The following is an 18,554-nucleotide window of genomic DNA, read 5'->3' as shown; positions in this document are numbered from 1 at the left end:
AGTCTGTGTTGATATTAGATTAGCCATCCCACCTCTCTTTCGACAACTATGTCATGCTTCTTTTTCCATTCTGCATATCTTTGACTTTTGATCAGAAAGCTTAATCCATTTACATGTAAAATAATTGCTGATAAATCAAGACTTACTCCTGCCATTATGCTAATTGTTCGTTTGGTTTGGTTTTTTTTTTTTTTTGGCATAGGCAGATTCTGGAAAACAAACTATGCTAATTGCTTTTGTAAGTCCTTTGGCATTTTTGTCCCTCCTTTCCTCCATTTTTGCCCTTCTCTTTGTTTAGATGACCTATTATTAATAGACAGTTTGAATCACTTTTCATTTCCTTTTTTTTGGTATACTATTTGGCAAAATTAAAACAAAATAAAATAGGATCTTCTTTACTGATGTCCTTTTTGAGCAAAATCCCAAGAAAAAGATAATTCTACTTTGACACCACTTTTTCCTTTCATTCTTTTTCCATGTGAGCATCCCATTATTGCAGCACCATTTGTTGATTTTTGGGGGGGAAAGTGAGGGGAAGTGCATGGGTTGGGAATTGAACTCAGGTCTCTTATATGGTAGGTGAGAATTCTACCACTGAACTACCCTTGCACCACCTTCATTTCCTTTTGTGTAAAACTCTTTTAAATATTTTATTTATGCTTGTCATGAGGATTAGATTCAACATCTTAAGTCTACTACAATTTAGTTTATGCTGCCATGTATAAATAAAGATAACTGTCGCTTTGTGAAATTAGACTGTACAAATCAAGTGGATAATGCAGAAATCCAATTGGAGATTACAGCATTAACACAAGATATATGATGGCTATTTAAACCAGGGTAGTAGCATAAAAATGAAGGAAAGTGATCTGATACTGGATATATTTTGAGGGTAGAACCAATAAAATTTGTTGATGTGGATTGTAAAGAAAGAAAGAAGTCAAAGATGACTCTAAGTAATTTGATCTGAACAACTGGTAGAATAACTTAGAAAGGGTATGGGAAGGAATGAAGTTAATTTTTTCACATGCTGAGTGTGAGATGTCTATAAGATTTCCAATTAGACTTCTAGTTCAAAACTTGTTATATAAGACATGAATTCAAAGGAGAGATCTGGCTGCAGATTTAAATTTTGGGATCATCAACACTCATATGGTAAATAAAACTCATGAGACTAGATGAGAATATCTAGGAAATCCCAATGTATAGATGTTAGAGAAACAAGGAAGAAAAAGCAAAAAGGACTGAGAATGGACATTAAGTAAGACTCACTTTAGAACCAATTTAGAGTTGAATACTGGAGGCTAAGTGAAAGATATCTTTCAAGTAGGCAGTGGTAAATTATGTCAAATTCTGGGTATAGTTAAAATAAGATTATAACAGAGAATTTACTTCTGGACTTAGAAATAGGGAGGTCATTATAAACTTGGCATGACCAGTTGAGATGGAGAGAGAAGAAGGTAAAAAGCCTGATGGGCCATTGATTCTAGAAAATGTGAAAGGAAAAAGTGGTGTCAAAGTAGAATTATCTTTTTCTTGGGATTTTGCTCAAAAAGGACATCAATAAAGAAGATCCTATTTTATTTTTTTTAATTTTAGATACACTGATAGGAATAATCCAAAAGAGAGGGAAAATTTAATGCTGCAGAAGTGAGAAATGACAATTGTCAAAGCAATGTTCTTGAAGTAAAGAAAGGAGAGAATATTGCACAAATATAGAGGGCTTTATGTTTGAGAGGAATACAGGCAATTAATTCATTCATGGAATACCAGGGGAAGTAAAATATAAACATAAAAACACATAAGTTAACAGATGAGATGGTGGGCATTTACTTCTAGTTTTTTTTATATTTTCCATGTAAATTAAGAAGGATGGCCATCAAAGTGTGAGTAAGGATGGAGGAGAAAATGCTGACCATTTGAAAAGTAAAATAAGTTTAGGAGAGTAGGAAAGTAAATCAATTAGGGAAGGAAAATACAGCACAAAAGGCCCTGATAAAGCACAAAGGCCCAATTCAGATTAGTAGTTATGAATTTAAAATGAGGTCAGCTTGGTTATGAGTTTTGTTCTGGCTTAGCTGTAGGCTTAGAGTAGGAAAAACAATCTGGATTATAAACAAGACTGGGTTTTAACAGGCAAATGTAGTGGAGGGAAAGTCAGGGTGTTGAGGTTGTATGCACAAGAGTGATTATTTGGAAAACTATGCAAACTAGCCTGAAATTTAAGGTTATGGTCATGAGATAGAGTAGGTGAGATAAAAAAGAAGTGAAAATCAAAGGCCTGGGTAGCCTTGCTATTGGAACTGGCTTGTCAATCACCAATGATCCAGATGTTAAAATCTTGGAGGAATGAAGAGCAGTGACCCAATAGTCAGTAAAAGATTGCAACAAGGCAGAGCAGGCTGTTTGGTCTTGTAGATGAATAACAAAGGAGATGTATTTATCCCCACTGCAAACCCAGTGGTAGGTGGTATGTTGGAGAAAAAACAAATAGTCATCCCTTTGGGGAGGGTGCTATAGGATCATATATTCAAAGATAGGTTTCAAATAGACTAGACTAGAGTAAGAAAGAGGAAGGATTCAGAATACAGATCAAAGATATGGGGATTTTAGCTGAAAGTAGAAATTGAGTTCCAGTGTACATAGTGGAAAAGTTTTAAAGAGTTGGGTAGGGATTGGCGATGAGGTTAGATTAGAGACTATGCAGAAAATCAAAGTCATTTGGGATGACATGAAATTCTAGGTCTTCTGTTGAGGACAGATATAAATAAGGAACTGCAATGGGTGATAATATAAGCCTGATAATATTTAGGCAGATAAATGATGCAGAGGTTGTGAGTAATTAGTAGAAAAAGAGAAGATAGTCTTCCATGAGCTCACAGAGATCTTTTTAGCGCATTAAAAGGAAGAGCACAGTTTTTGGAATCTGTGTGAAAAAAACTAGGCTCAAATCCCAACCAAGGATCAGCACTTAAAAAGCATGGAAATTATGTTAAAACACTGAATGAAGCTGCATGTGAGGTATAGGTTTTTTTTTTTTCTTTCTATTATTGTTTTAATTCTTATTCTGTTGTCTTCTTATTTCTTTTTCTTAATCGATGCAAATGTATTAAGAAATGATGAATATGCAACTATGTGATGTTATTAAGAATTACTGATTGTACATGTAGAATGGAATGATTTCTAATTGTTTTGTTAATTCTTTTTTTAATTAATAAAAAAAAAATAGTAGAAAAAAACAGCATGGAAATGTGTACCATCATGCAACTTCCCTGAGCCTTAATTTCATTTCCTCATTTGCAAAACACAATTCTAATTGCATTAAAGTAAAAAATTAATGATATATATATGCGAAATATCTAGGATATAGTAGGTACTCAATCAATGGTAGCCATTATTATTATTATTATATAATTAAGTCTGGTAGCCTTCGTCAACATAACATTCAACCTCACGTCATTAAAGAGAATAGCTAGGGCAGCCAAACAGAGTCTTACACAATTGATTCCCCATAGGGCCTTAGCCCTTGTACTATGAAGCCAGATAAGCAATAACTTTAATATCATTGAAATATATTCTTTTGATTGACATAAAAAATTTTGATATTTTACTCAAGCTGTCATGTCTCTCTCCTTATGCAGCACATAAAAAATTAGAAAATAAATACATTTTTAAATCTCTATAATTTGTATTATATAGTCACATAATCTTAATTTATCTTAACTTTCTTCTTTAAAATGGTTATCAAAGTAGCTGACAAAAACAACTTGAAAAAATTCTATGGAATAGACAAAAACAGAGATAAAAGGTATGAGTTTCTCAAAATGTATTCTTTGTATGTTTGTGTATGTGTAAGTGTAAGCATGTAATATTTAAGAAAAAAAATTTATATAAACCAGTGATATATATGAGCTAATAATTTGAAAACTTTTATTAATGTGTTTTTCCCTACTCCTTTCTTTGCTCAAGTCATCTTGAAATATCTACTTAACAGAAAGGAAATTTAAAACTTGTTACTAAAGAAATACAAGGAGAAGTAAAGAGGTCAGTTTCAGCCACTCATATGCAAAATAAAATGATACAGCTAGTGGTCAATGAAGAAAAACCAAACTTGAGAGCAAAACAACAGAGAAGATTGTCCAGTTGCTTCATTTCCTCCATTCAAATATTAAGGACTTTGAGGACCCAGGTCATAAAGATCTCCTACAACAGAGATGATATTTCTTTACTCCATGACAGAAAAACGACAAGCTTGCTGTGTATTTGATAAAAGGGAGATATAGCATAAGGAGAGTAAAATAAACAAGCAAAACATGCATTTTATGGTCTCAGAGGAGAGCAGGAAGGAAAAAGTGATGTGACATGGATGGCAACTTCCTCCAACAAGGCTTAGTTTCAGAGAGAGGAAAGAATGATTTAGAAAAGTGAAGATAACATTGGAGGGATAGGGGGCTGTTTCCCAATTTCCTGTTCAGGTTTGTAAAAGTAGTTCATTTTTTTTTTTTTTTTTTTTTTTTTTTTTTTTGCATGGGCAGTCACCGGGAAATTGAACCCGGGTCTCGGTATGGCAGGCGAGAATTCAGCTACTGAGCTACAGTCACACTGCCCCAAAATAGTTCACCTTTTGAAATGCTCTTACCAACCTGAGCTTGGCCATACTTCCTGGAGAATGGAAAGAAGAGGGCTTCAGGGAAGCTGAATTTGAGATGAGGGTAGGAATCTCAGCGTTCACTCAAATTATTTCACTTAATTATCGAGTTTTTAGTATATGTCTCTGTGTTTGGTACCAATCTGATTCAATTTATCCAGAAAACAATTTACTCCTCTACTGAAAATATGCAGGAAGGATAGGCACTAGGAAAAGACAGGGAAAGAATCTAGATGCCAAACTTCTTAAACAGACTTTCAAGCAGTCTTTCTGTTCTCAGCCCAGTATTTACCCTACGTTGCAGAGACTTAATGCCTCTGATTCCTGAATCTTTATGGTTCTATGACAGTTACACTTTTGCAATATTTGGCATCTCCCTCTACCAAAATTAAAGCTCCTACTTTTTCTTCTCTACTTAAATCAATTACCAGTCATGCATTTGCTTTCCATCTTCAAAAATTTGTTGACAGCTTTTCCATACCATTTTCTCCCATGCACATTGTTATATTTTTACAGTAGTTTTAGAAGGCGTGGTGGTTAAGTTAATGTGTCAGTTTGGCTTGGTTATGGTGTCCAGTGGTTTGCTCAAGCAAGGACTGGCATAACTGTTACTGGGAGATTATTTCATGGATTTAAATCATCAGCAAATTGATTGTATTTATGACTGACTACATCTATAATCAGCAAACGAGATTGCCTTGCACAAGGAAAGACATCTCATCTAATCAGTTAAGGGTCGTAAAAGTAGAACTGATTATTTCAGCAGTCAGAAAGAATTTCTATCTCTACTTCAGCCAGCTTGCTTCTCCTGGGGAATTCACTGAAACCTCCATCCGAATTCCCAACTTACAGCCTGTGCTATGGAATTTGGTCTTGCCCCAATCCGCACAGTCACATGAGCCAATTCCTATAATAAATCTCATATTTGTGTGTGTGTAGTGAGCACATGTGTGCATGTGTGTATACATATATCGTGTCAGTTCCGTTTCCCTGAAGACCACTGACTAATACAGAGTAAATATGAATTCATCTCTCATACTTAACTAGAAATCTCCTTATTTTTTTCTCATAATGCCTAGAAGTTTGTTCATGTCAAATGACTTAGAACAAAAAGTTCAGTTTGAAAAAACTGAAGTGACAAAACAATTTACAAGCATTCCAGCTGAGCTGAAAGTGAAACTCAGAACATGGTATTATTAAGAGCTTAATCACTATCAAATGGTGTCACACTGATTAATGTGTAAGAAGAAAGCCTTTGGAATCAAGTAAATTTGGGCTCTTCCACTTATTAGTTGTATGACCTGGAAGAAATATTTGTATATTCTTCCCTTGTAAAGTGAAGGCAGATAATGCTTTTCTGATAGTTTTTGAGAGGATGAAATTAGAAAATATAAACTATTTAATCTAAAACCTAGCACATATGTGGAGCTTTATACATGATAGTTATCATAATAAATATGGTTTACTAATCATAACAATTTGCACTGTTGAAGAGCATTGCTTTACATATGAGTGAGCAATTTTAGGAGACTCTGACAGAAGAGGGATACTGCAAAAATCATAAAGATAAAAGACTCGATTCTAAGGTTTCATCTCTATGAAGTCCCCTATTTCTATTCTACTCCACCTGCCTTCAAATCTATTATATTGTAAAAATAATAAAATGAAAATACAAAAGAAACATGAATAAAAGAAATATCTATTATAAATATGCTCTGTAAACATACAAAGCTATGTGACTTAAGAACTTAAGAACTGAAATATCTATCATATTAATAAATGTAAATAGGTTTAATTCACTTACTAAAAGAAAAATATTTCTTATTGGCTTACAAAGCAAACCCCAGCTGTATTTTTTATTTTTTTGCATGGGCAGACACCAGGAATGGAACCCGAGTCTTCAGCATGGCAGGTGAGAATTCTGCCACTGAGCCACTGTCCCACCACCCCACCCCCACCTGTATTTGATACCCAAGAGAAGCACCTAAAACAAATTGATTCAGAAAGGTGGAAAATAAAAAGTTGGGTAGATATCATACATGACTTTATAATGGGTGTCCCAGAATGAAAAGAGGAAACAGAAAAAAAAAACATTTCAAGAAAAAATTACTATGTTTTCCCAAATTTAATGAAAACTATAAACTCACATATCCAAAAAGATAAATGAACCCTGAGGAGAAATAACGTAGGAAAAAAGCACATCAGGGCACAGTATAATCCAATTGCCAAAAACAGTTATGAAGAGAATATCTTAAAAGCAGCCAAAGGAGAAAAGACACCTTACATACTAGAGAAACAAAAACAAGAAATTCAGCAGAGGGGCGGGCCGCGGTGGCTCAGCGGGCAAAGTGCTTGCCTGCTATGCCGGAGGACCTCGGTTCGATTCCCGGCCCCAGCCCATGTAACAAAAACGGAGAAACAGAATACAATAAAACAAGAAAATGTTTAAAAGATGTTTCCCTTTCTTCCTTCCTTCCTTCCTTCTATCCTTCCTTCCTTCTCTCTGTCTTTCCTTTAAAAAAAAAAAAAAAAAAATTCAGCAGACTTCTATTTAGAAACTAAGCAAGCCAAAACACATGAAGTGACATCTTTAATGTTCTGAGGGGAAGAAATAACCTGTCACTCTAGAAGTCTGTACCTGGCAAAACATCTTTCAAAAATGAAGATGGAATATATTTTATCAGAGTTTTAAAAAATCCAAGAAAATTTATTCCCAGCAGTCACAAAAGAAATGGTCAGGGAGAAGTAAAATCATAACAGATGGAGAGATTTGGATCTACACAAAAGATGAAGAGTTTTAGAAATAAACATGTGGGAAAATAGAAAAATTGTAATCTCTTTTTAAATTGACTGTTTAAAGCAAAATGACAATGTATTATGGAGTTTAGGAGATACGTAAAAGTAAAATGTCTGGGGGCTTTGGGAGGGGATTAATTGTGGTGCCGCCCATGAGGTCCTTGCAGTTTGGAAGAAGGCAGCCCGGGCGATGGCCCCTTCACCTGGCCAGCTACATCTTCTTGTGGCTTGCCGGCTGCCTGACCAAGAGCAGGGAGAACCAGGCACTTCCTGTGGTGTCTGTGATGAGGGAAACACACTCAATTACTGCCAGATGTGGAGGCTATTGTAACCTGTAAGGTCTCTAGCATCAATTTATGCTGTGCCAAAGTACATATCCTATACATGGGGTCCGCATCACTCAAGAACTCCTTTCCAGGAATTTATCCCGCAAGGAAGATGTACGAGCTACTGAAAAAGACAACATTGAAATGTATAAGAGTTTCTGCCCAGGTGACATTGTCTTGGCTCAGGTGATATCCCTAGGTGATGCACAGTCCAACTACCTGCTGACCACTGCTGAAAATGAGCTAGGAGTGATGGTGGCCTACAGCAAACCAAGCGTCCAGATGGTCCTCATCAACTGGTGTGAGACGCAGGCCCCAAGACTCATACTAACGGATTCCAGAAAGTGGTACGAGTGCAGCCTGAATTCTTGCAGACCAACAAAACCATATTTTACCCAATGGAAGGGATAAAGTTTCTGAGAGTGCATGTATGAAAGTAACACCAAGATGCCATTGTCTTTATTCAAACACATGGGGTCAGCCTCAACCACCCCTAGAAAAATCTGCGGGAAATGTGCTCTGTAGATGGAGAATTTTTCTTAACATTTTCTTTTGGAGACACCAGAAAACAAATTGTGCAATGTTGGAAATAACCTATTCCTCCTGACAGTCCTTATAAATGTTTATTTTTTGCTGTGACAAAGAAAATACATTTACTGAAAAGATTTATGGATTCTGTTGTTCTTGGGCAGAGATAGGAATCAAAATGGTATCATGACAGAGCAAGGGTTTTCCCAGTTTCATGCTGTAACTGACAGGTATATGTGCCTACTTGTTCTGGACAAAGCCTGATCTCCAATCCTTGTTATATTTTGGGGGGTCCTCAGCCTTTGCTTATTGTGTATTCACTGGGACAGCTACTTTATATACATTACCTTGTTGAGGGAGATGATGTTTTAGTGAAAATTACAAACAGGTATTCCTCTGGCATGTGAGCAGTTTCGAAAATAATTTGGGAAACAGTGTGATGGTTTGAAAGGATTATATGCCCTAGGAAAGCCATGCTTTAATCCTGATCCAATCTTGTGGGAGCAACCATTTCTTTTAATCTCTGTTCAGTACTATAGGTTGGAAAATTGATTACGTTATCTCCACAGAGATGTGACTCACCCAGTTGTGGGTATTAACCTTTGATTAGATGGAGATGTGACTCCACCATTCCAGGTGGGTCTTGATTAGTTTACTGGGATCTTTTAAAAGAGGAAGGATTTGGGGAGAGAACAACAAGATAGCAATGAGAACTACCAGAGCCCATGCAGCTAGAGACCTTTGGAGATGAAGAAGGAAAACACCCCCTGAGGAGCTTCATGAAACAAGAAACCTGGAGAGAAAGTTAGCAGATGGCACCATGTTCACCACGTGCCTTTCCAGTTGAGAGAGAAACCATTTACTTCATCAACCTTTGTTGAGAGAAGGTAACCTCTCGTTGTTACCTTAATTTGGACATTTTTACATACTTGCTTTAATTGAGACATTTTCATCACCTTAGAACTGTAAACTTGCAACTTACTGAATTCCCCTTTTTAAAACCACTCCATTTCTCATATACTGCATTTGGCAACTAGCAAACTAGAACGCATAGTATTACTAACATAGTGTTTATTAAACCTTAATTTAATGGGAGACAGACCACTTTCATGGGAAGTGGCTAAGGAAAGATCTGTGACATGAGATAAAAAAGGAATTAAAGAACTTAGATGAGTGAAATGAAACCAGTCAAAGCAGAGAGAGAATACCAGGCAAAGTGCAGAAGTAGAAAGGAATACATAAGTTTATGGCTGCAGAAGGGATGAGAGAAGTATGGAGAAGCTGCAGAGGGAATGAGAATGAGAAATGTAAGTTGTTGCCTGTTGAGCTGTTACTCAGAAAGCCCAGTCTACTACATGTAGTGACAGTGACTGAGGGTGAGCTTTGACATGAGTCCCCTGGGTTTGGCCTTTACTTGCTAGCCTTGAGCGGGTTTTTTTTTTTTTAATTGAAATTTTGGAGATAATTGTAGATTCACAGGCTGCTGCAAGAAATAATACAGAGATACCCTTGTACACTTAGCCCAGTTTTCCCCAGCGGTGACACCTGGCAAAATTACAGTCAGGATATTGACGTTGATTCTAGAGCAACTTGCTTTTATCACTTTAAGTTTGTTTCCTCATTTGGAATAGTATGACCTACCTCATCAGGGTATTGTGAGGAAGAAATGCATAATAGTGCTTAGTACATATCAGTTTTATTATGCTATATTAGTGTTTTATATCTCTGATTGCCATCTCAAGTATCTACAAAAGGTAGGCCTTATTCTAGACACTTTCATGCCGTTTGCCTAATCAGTTCCCTATTTGTGGTTATTTAAGAACTTTATAGTTTCATCTATTGCAGACAATGCTACAGAGAAATACCTGTGTCAAATATCTTTATGTGTGTCTGTGATTCTTTTGTAAATATAATTCTAGAGAGGTGGAATTCTGGGTCAAAGAATGTAAGTATTCTAAATTTTGATTCTCCATTATTGTTTTCCAAAAATGCTCTACCAATTGATTCTTTCACCAGCAGTTAGCCATTTTATGTCATCTCTGAACCTTCAGTGACCCTGTAAAGTAGTACTCATTTCCACATTTTACAGAGAAGGCAGCTAAAACTTTGGAAGATTAATTTACTTACTCCAAGTCATACATACATACATACATACATACATACATACATACATACATTGAGCCAGCAGAGCAATATTCAATGTCTGTCTTACTGTAAATTTCATGTACTTTGTCCTGTGCCATGGTGCCTGTATTATGCCAATTTCTAAACAGAACTTTGGACATGCCAGTCAAGTCTCTCCATACTGGCATTGGTTCAGTAATCATGAGTGCTTTTTTGGATGTTATGCACTCATTCAATACATTTATATTGAACAACTACAGGCATACTTCGGAGATATTGTAGGTTCAGTTCCTGACCACAGCAATAAAGCAAGTCACCAACTTTTTGGTGTCTTCAGTGTGCAATAGCATTATGTCTAATAAAACAATGTACATACTTAAAAATAAAATAAAACATATGATAAGAATAGCAGAAAGGAAACTAAAGGTAAATGGGAGTATGCTATATAAGATTCCTAAAATACATGGATTTTTCTAAGATAGGACAAGAGTATGAACCATAGAAAAGTAATAAATTAGTCTTCATCACATTAAATCCTTTACTCTTTGAAAGATTCATAAAAATGCAAACCACTATTGATAAAAATACAAACCAGAGAATAGGAGAAAATAGTTACAAAATGTATCCAATACAGGACTTTATCCAGAGTACATAAGAACTCTTATGATTCAATGATAAGAAAAGAAACAACCTGATTTTTTTTAAGTAAGGAAGATATTTGAACACTTCACCGAAGAAGACAGATGAACCTCACCTGAAAATTGATCAGTACTTAGAGAAATGGATATTTAAGTCACAATGAAATTGCATACCACCACATACCTATTCAATGGCTGAACTAAAAAGATTGAGAATACCAAGTATTTACGAGGATGTGAAACAACTGGAACTTTCCCTTGCACATTGCTAGTAGATTATAAAATGGTACAAACACTGAGGAATAGAATTTGGCACTTTCTTCTAAAGTTTCAACACATGCTCATGATACAGTCCAGCAACCTCACGTATAGGTATTTACTCAAAAGAAATTTTAAAATATATAACCATGCAAATATTTGCACCCAAATGTCCATTACAGATTTATTTATAAATTTTTATTTGTTTGTTTTTTGCTTTTTTGTTTTGTTTTGCTTTTTGTTTTGTTTTTTGTTTATTTGTTTATTTTTATTTATTTGTTTCCAAATTGAAAACAGCACAACATTCATCTACTGGTAAACAAATAAACAAATTGTGGTACAGTTATTCAATGGAATTTTACTCAACAATAAAAAGGAACAAAGTACTGATACACATAACAACAGGTAATTTTAAAATCACTATTTTTATTATTTCAATTATTATAAAAGAAGTCAGACAAAAAGGACAACATATCTTATTATTCCATTCATGTGAAATTCTAGGAAAGGCTCAGATATAGTGACAGAAAGCCCATTGCTGGTTGCAGTGGGCCAGAATAGCACAGAGAATTAACTGCAAAGGGGCACAAAGGAACTTCTTGGGTAATATGAATGTTTTATATTCTGATTGTAGAAGCAGCTACAATATTGCATACATTGGTCAAACTCATTGACTGTACACTTAAAATGGATTCATTTTTTTATATGTCAATTATACCTTAATTAAGCTTATAAAAGATTAGAAAAAAAAAGTAAACCAAAGGAAAGTAGGAGAATTAAAAAGATAAAAACAAAAATTAACTCATTGAGAAAGCAGTAAAACAGTAGAATAATAAATCAAATTGTTGGTGATTTGTAAAAGTAAATAAAATTAAATGAAAAATTGGAAATTGAGTGTGCCCAAAACAAAGCTAACAAAGGAAAAATAACCTTTGAAACAGAGGAAATTTTAAAAATCATAAGACATTGTTATGTGCAGCTATATAAAATTGTAAAGCTACCTGAAAAAGTTAATTTTTAGGAAAATCTAATTTAATAAAACTGATGCTATAAAAGAGAATGTTTAAACTGATTAATTTTCATAAAAGAAATAAAGGATTTTTTCAATAGTATTCTCAAGAAAGCATCAGACACAAACTCTTTCCAGGGGATTTCCACCAAACCCTAAGGATAAGATAATCCCAATGCTATTAAAATGAAGAAGAACTTCCAAAAATATTTTATGAAGCAGTATAAGAGTGATAAAATGTAAAGACTGTACGAAAAAGGAAACTATCAAACATCTTTATTATACTGACAACAGTATCCGAAATAAGATATTTGTAAAAAAAGAAATCCATTAACACTTTAAAATATTAATACAACTTAGCCAGATATAAAATATTTTCACAAACTCAATAATCAAAATAATTTTTACTGGCATATAGTTAGACTAGCAAATCAATGCAACAAAATAAAAGTCTAGCATCTGAAACAAATGGCCCTTTAAGTAAATGGTGTTGAGACAACTGTGTAACTATTTAGAAGACAAAATTATATCCATCCCTCATACCACACACTAGGATAAACTCCAAATGGATTAAAGATCTAAATGTAAAAAATAAAACAATGTAATTGAAGAATTTTTTTCTAAGCTAAAAGTTGGGAAGATCTAAAATCCAGGAACTGAATAACTAAAGATTGATATACTCACCAAAATTAAAAAAAAAAAAAAATCTGCATAATATAAAACCACCACAAACAGAGTCATGCCACAAATGAAAACCAGAAAAAATAATTGCAACTCATATTTCAGACAGGGACTAAATAAAGAAAATCTAGAATTAAAGATATGAATGACTCATAACCCAAGAGGACAAAGGATATGAATAAACATGACACAGTAAAAAAAAACTCAGATGGTCCTTAAACATATAAATAGATGCTTTGCTTTACTGATAATAAAATAAAAGCAAGTTGAAATGACATTAGGATGCTATTATCATCAGTTTGACAAAAAAATTAAAAGTCCAGAAATTTGATACGTTGTTGAGAAAATAAGTATTGTCATACACCACTTTTGGGAATGTTGTATGCTTCTACCTCAAATAAAGAGACTCTTGCAATTATCTAATGAGAATATTCCTTGACATGCAAGCCTGCTTCTAGGAACTGATCCCACAGATATACCTGCACAAGTATGAAATGATAAATATACAAAGTTATTTGTTGCAGCCTTGTTTGTAATAAGCAGAAACTAAAACAACCCATGATCAGAAATATAGGACTAGCTGAATAAATTCCATAGTATATCCACAGGGTTCAGTATTAGCATCATACTAAGAATAACAAAAATTTCTGTTTCTCCTAGAGGGACCAGCCTCTCCAGAACATTAGCTAATTCCATCTCCCTACTCATGCTATTAATAGCCCCTTCCAACATGAAAAACTTAAAATGGGTATAGCCCAAATACCCCGAAGAGTGGAATAGAAGGATCAAAGGTAATGTTGGAGTTATACAGAGAAGGTAGGGTTTAACAAATGAATATGATTGCTGAATCATTATTTCTTTTAGTCTCCAGTATCTTAGAGCAGATTGAAGTAAAACCTAAATTGGAGGAACTGTAACCTATACCAAACTCTGAAATCTGTTCTACAACTAATTGTTGTGCTGTGATGTGCTGTGAAATGTATTGCATTTTGTATATACATATTATTTTTCACAAAACAGAAAAAAAAAGTTGATTGTGGTGATAAAAAAAAAGTATTTATTCCTTCTAGCCTCCAGTCTAGAGCAGCAAGAAGGAAAAATCTGAGAAGCTGGTATGGTAGCCCATGACAAACTCTGGGATCTGTCCTGTAACCACTTGTTGAAAATTGCTTTGAAATCTACTGCTTTTTCATTTCTTTGCTCTGTATATATATTACACAATAAAAAAGTTTAAAAAATAGTAATAGGGATCATATGGAGTAAAATAAATAGGTTAGATGAAAATATTAGTAGTCAATAGAGGGAGGAGTAAGGGGTATGGGATGTATGAGTTTTTTTCTTTTTATTTCTTTTCCTGGAGTGATGCAAATGTTCTAAAAATGATCATGGTTCTGAATACACAACTATGTGACGATATTGTGAGCCACTGATTGTATACCATGTATGGAATGTATGTGTACAAAGATATGTCAATAAAAATATTAAAAAAAAGAATTTAAAAAGTCTCTGTTTCTCTCTCTACTTTTATAGAGATAACTTAACATAGACCATTAACCAAAATGCATAAGAAAAGTGGAGGAACCTAAGAAACATATTTGCTAGTATCTTCTATAAAAAACACTGCAGAGACAAATAAAAAGTAATAAAATGCTCTTCTGCATTGGTAGGGGGTAACAAGGTAGAAAGGAAATGAATGTAAGCAAGAATTCTCAATGTATAGTATATACATTTTTTATATCATTTTGAGTTTCTAATCATGTAAGTGAATTATTTTTTAAAAGAAATTTTAAAATTGAAAAAAAAACCCTGAATGATGCATTTTAAAACTAGGAAAATACATGAATCAATTAAATACAAACTTTTACTGATTTGGCCATATTACCATTATAGAAAGATTACTTTAAGATGTTAGAGTACAAACTTTTTTCTTCGAATGGGCAGGTGTCAGGAAATGAACCCAGGTCTCCGGCACAGCAGGCGAGAACTCTGCCTCTGCACCACCATCACCCACCCAGCTAGAGTACATTTTGCCTATATATTTTTAGTGAAATGAATTCCAAGATTAAAAAGAACTACAGGGAATTTTTAAATTTCCCTCAGTAATTTTACTGTTTGAACAGTAATGATATTTGAAGCTATTTTGTAGGCTAAAGTAAAAATGTAATTGTTTCTCATTTGCTAGCTACTGGAATGCAATATACTAGAAATGGAATGGTTTTTAAAAAGGGGAATTTAATATGTTGCTAGTTTACAGTTCTAAGGCCAAGAAAATGTCCCAATTACAGCAAGTCTATAGAAATGTCCAATCTAAGGCATGCAGGGAAAGATACCTTGCTTCAAGAAGGCCAATGAAGTTCAGGGTTTCTCTCTCAAGTGGAAGGTCACATGGCAAACACAGAGTTTCTCTTTCATCTGGAAAGGCACCTGATGAACATGGTTAGGGTTCCTCTCTCATCTGGAAAGGCACATGGTGAACACAGTGTCATCTGTTAGCTTCTTCTCCTGGTTTCCTGTTTCATAAAGCTCCCTGGGAGATGTTTTTCTTCTTCATCTCCAAAGGTCAGGGGCTTGTGGACTCTCTGCTTCGTGGTGCTGCAGCATTCTCTGCTCTCTCTGAATCTCCTTCATTCTCCAAAATGTTTCATCTTTTATAGGACTCCAGAAACTTCTCAAGACCCACCCAATTGGGTGGAGACATGTCATCATCTAATCCAGTTTAACAACCAGTCTTGATCTTGATTAAATCACATCTCCAGGGAGATGATCTGATCACAGTTTCAAATTTACAGTATTGAATAGGGATTATTCAACCTTTATGAAATGGGATTCTGATTAAAACATGGCTTTTCTAGGGTACATACATCCTTTCAAACCAGCACAGGAATTATACTAATGATTTAATGAAATAAGATTTTCAGTGGAAGAGAAAACAGATACAGTTATGAGGTTAAAGAAATTAACATCATAAATAACACAGCCTTGAAACAATTATAAACATGAACATGAGCTCAAGTTTTTAAAAAACATACTTTTTTTTAGTTTTGTCCCCTAAAATGACCTAGGAGAAATGTCACCTCCAGTAGCAATAAGAATGCTCAATTCTCAAATTGTGGTCTTTAGCATCATTTCCAATTACATGATCCTTAGTCATTGGAAGAACTTGCTTATTCCTGGTGTGGAACACAGAAGACACAAGATGAGCCCAGGACATCTTGTTATGGCAGTATATAAGAAGTTATTAAATAGTATAAACATTAAAAATAATTTATGCCTGATTTGTGACAATTCAAGCAGCCAAAAAAAATTAATATGGGGGCCAAAATTTATGAAAGCAAGTAAAAAATCTATTAATTCATTATGTTACTCAGTAAAATGAAAGCTAGAAAAAAACTAGCTTTTTATGTTGTTAAATTGTTATCATTTAAGGCAGGTGTTAAATAAACCTCTTACTTTGAAAACTGATTTTTTTCAGTTTTGAAAATCAGGTGATTAAATGGAGAGAATTAAGTGTTTACCTTCCCATTCTAGTAGGAACTTTATTTAATGGGAAGCAAATGCCCTAGTTGGTGAGGAATCACTCTACTTTGCCGAAAGTGTCCCTTTCCCTATAGAAAGAATGATGGATTTGGAAAGTCATCATTAAATAAATAAATTGAATAAATAATTACAGAATTATCTATTGGAGCAGGGATTATCAACTGGGGATGTTAAAATTAGGTAAAAGACTGTTAGGCAACTGAATATTTGTCTAGGATCAAAGTACACCTTTAAGATGTCATTATCTTAGCAAAAGGGAAAACCAACTTATCACAGAGGGATCAGAATCTCTTTACCTTAATCCATAGTCAATTTTATTATCACTTAAGTGAGCTGAAGACTACTATGTGTTTTCTGTTATTATGCAACATGAGGCACACAACATCATTTATGATGTATTAGAGGCAAAATTGTTCCTTTTACATCCTTAACATGTAACTTCCTTACCTTAAGATGTAACTTCCAGGAAGCAAACAGACAAAATATAGAAGGTAGGACAGACATTCTGCAGCACAATTGGCCTAGTGTCTTCAAACTGTCAATGTGATAAACAAGGGACTATGCTGATTTAAAAGAGACTTTAGGGTTATGACAAATTGATAATGGAATGACCTAGTCTTGGAAAGGATATTGGTTTAGGCAAGTCAGCACATAAAAAGGTATTTTGGGAGTTCAACTGAGAAGTTTTAATCTGGTATTAGATGATATGAAAGTTTGCTAAAGTGGAAATCTGGAGATTGTTGTTTGAGAAAAAGTTATAAAATAATATGTAAAATTCTTCAAGCTGTACTTTAAGATTATAGGATTTCATGCACTTCATTTTATGTATGTTATAGCTCAATAAAAGTTTAGCAAACATAAACCAAAAACAAACACAAATGTAGACCTAGCAATTCCGATACTAATCATACACCCCAAAGAAATGCATATGCATATTTATCAAGGCACATATGCAAGAATATTTACAACTGCCCTATCATAATCTTTAAAAACCATAAACCATCAAAACGTCCATTAACAATAGGTTGAATAAATAAGTTCTGGTATGGTCACCAAATGGAATACTATACATCAATGAGAATAAACAAACTACAACTCATGCAATAATATGAATGAAATCTCATGAACATAGTATAGAGTGAAAAAAAAACAGACTAATGAGTATATGTACTGTTTAAATACATTTATATTTAAAGTTTACAGTAAGGTAAAATTAATCTATGTCACAAAAAATACCAAAATAGTGGTTTCCTTTAGGGGAGGGTTGAGAAGGGACTAGAAGGAAATGTAAGGAAGGACCCCTGGGGTGCTGGCAATACCTTATTTCTTGACCCGGGTGCTGTGTTCAGCTTGTGAAAATTCAAGGACTTTATACTTTCAATTCTTTACAGTCATGACTGGCACATTTTCATAACACTTCCAGGAAACGTTTGCTACAATATGTACATGGTGTCAATACATATTGTTTGTTTGTTTTGTACTCAAAACAAACATACATGTGAGCATATAGATATATACATAGAAAAATTCTGAAAGTACATGCAGTAACACATTGACTGTGGAATCTTGGGTGATAAAAATATTATGAAGTTTTTAGTTGTGTTTTGTCTTTTATCATTTCCTATAATGCACATGCGCTGCTTTTATAAAAATAATGGAACAACAAACTGAATTAAAGAAAGTATGACAAAATGTCAATATCTGTTAAGTTAGAGTGTTTGTTAAAGCTGCTTTCTTTTATATTGTCATACTGCACATAAAATAAGATAAAATTTAAGCAGCTAGCAGTGGCATATTATGAGGTTCCATAAATTGTAACTCTTACTGTTTTCCATAATCTGAGAAATGTTGATGGCCCAACTAAAGTTGGAATCCATTAAGCAAATTAAGATTATAACATTAATAACACAACTGTCACCAATACTTCTGAGCAAGTTTGAAAGAGGAGCAGAAAGACAGGTAATTTAATTGGTCCATATCAGACCTAAGAAGATCTGTCAAAGCATCAA

The 18,554-nt window shown here is 34.2% G+C and overlaps 1 pseudogene; it reads left to right on the top strand.

The window, feature by feature from the left end:
* The first annotated feature begins 3,737 nt into the window (after window positions 1–3,737).
* On the top strand, window positions 3,738–8,204 carry LOC143690718 (exosome complex component CSL4 pseudogene; annotated as a pseudogene).
* Window positions 8,205–18,554: the final 10,350 nt, after the last annotated feature.

Source organism: Tamandua tetradactyla, chromosome 7 (assembly GCF_023851605.1).
Source record: "Tamandua tetradactyla isolate mTamTet1 chromosome 7, mTamTet1.pri, whole genome shotgun sequence".
In the NCBI taxonomy this organism is placed as follows: Eukaryota; Metazoa; Chordata; class Mammalia; order Pilosa; family Myrmecophagidae; genus Tamandua; species Tamandua tetradactyla.
This window is presented reverse-complemented; position numbering and strand designations above follow the sequence as displayed.